Source organism: Mustela erminea, chromosome X, assembly GCF_009829155.1.
Source record: "Mustela erminea isolate mMusErm1 chromosome X, mMusErm1.Pri, whole genome shotgun sequence".
Classification (NCBI taxonomy): domain Eukaryota; kingdom Metazoa; phylum Chordata; class Mammalia; order Carnivora; family Mustelidae; genus Mustela; species Mustela erminea.
In genome coordinates, this window is record NC_045635.1 from 47,679,757 (window position 1) to 47,681,379 (window position 1,623).

The 1,623-nt window shown below is 36.9% G+C and overlaps 1 pseudogene; it reads left to right on the top strand.

Annotated features, from left to right (window-relative positions):
• The first annotated feature begins 967 nt into the window (after positions 1 to 967).
• On the top strand, positions 968 to 1,623 carry LOC116583007 (annotated as a pseudogene).

Below are 1,623 nucleotides of genomic sequence, written 5' to 3' on the forward strand. Positions count from 1 at the left end.
ACCAAAAATTTACAGAAGACTTAATAACTACTCTTCTCAAACTGTTCCAAAAAATAGAAATGGAAGGCAAACTTCCAAAATCCTTCTTTGAGGCTAGTGTTACCTTGATCCTAAAACCAGACAAGGTCCCACTGAAAGGAGAATTGCAGGCCAATATCCCTGATGAACATGGATACAAAAATTCTCAACAAAATACTAGCTAAGCAAATCCAACAGTACAGTAAAAAAAAAAATATTCACAATCAAGGGGTATTTATTCCTGAGCTACAGAGTTAGTTCAATATTTGCAAATCAATCAACATGATGCACCATATTTAAAAAAAAAAGAAAGAAAGAATTAGTACCATATAATCATCTCAATAGTTAGAGAAAAAGTATTTGACAAAATGCAGTACCATTCTTGATAAACCCTCTACAAAGTAGGGTTAAATGGAACTTATTTCAACATCATAAAAACCATATACATAACAGCAACTGCTAATACCATCCTCATTAAGAAAAAACTGAGAGCTTTTTCTCTATGGTCAGGAAAAGACAGGGATGTCCATTCCCACGATTCCTATTTAATATAATACTGAAAGTCTTAGCCTCAGTGATTAGACAGCCAAAAGAATTAAAAAGGCACCCAAAATGGCAAGGAAGAATTCAGGCTTTCAATATTTGCAGAGGACATGATACTCTATGTAGAAAACTCAAAGGATTCTACAAAAAAATACGTAGAACTAATATATGAATTCAGCAAAGTTGCAAGATTTAAAATCAATGTATAGAAATCTTTTGCATTTCTATACAATAATAATGAAGCAGAAGAAAAAGAAATCTATCCCACTTACAATTGCACCAAAAACGATAAGATACTTAGAAATAAATCTAACCAAAGAGGTCAAACATCTGTACTCTGAAAACTATAGAATATACATGAAAGAAATTGAAAAGGACATTAAAAAATAATAATAATAAGGCGCGCAGGAAGATGGCTGAGCCAGTGCCCAAGTCGCTGCTGTTCGTGTGTCTGGGTAACACCTGTCTGTCAACCCATTGCAGAAGCAGTGTTCAGAAAACTTGTAACTGACCAAAAGCTTTCAGATCATTGGAGGATAAACAGTGCAGAGATATGCACGTATAAAATAGGAAACCCTCCTGATTACCGAGAGCAGAGTTGCATGAAGAAGCATGGCATCCCCATGAGTCACACTGCCTGGCAGTTTACCAAGGAAGACTTTGCCACATTCAGTTATATACTGTGTATGGATGAAATCAATCTGAGAGACTTGAATACAAATAGTAATCAAATTAAAAACTGCAAAGCTAAAATTGAGCTACTTGGGAGCTATGATCCACAAAACCAACTCCATTGTTAAAGGCCCCTATTATTCCGACTTCAAGATTGTCTAACAGCAGTGTGTGAGGTGCTGCAAGGCCTTCCTGGAGAAGGCCCACTAAGGCCTTGCCAGTGCTCTCTCGGTGCCCCGCTGGGCCCCGCAGGCTCTCCTGTAAGGCCGCGTGCCTCCTTCACTCGACCCTCGGTTTCTTATCTTAAGTCATTGTAGATGGAAATCAGTTACTGTATTTGACAGAAAAATAAATAAAAATGTTTCATGCAGACAAAAAAAAAAGGAAAAA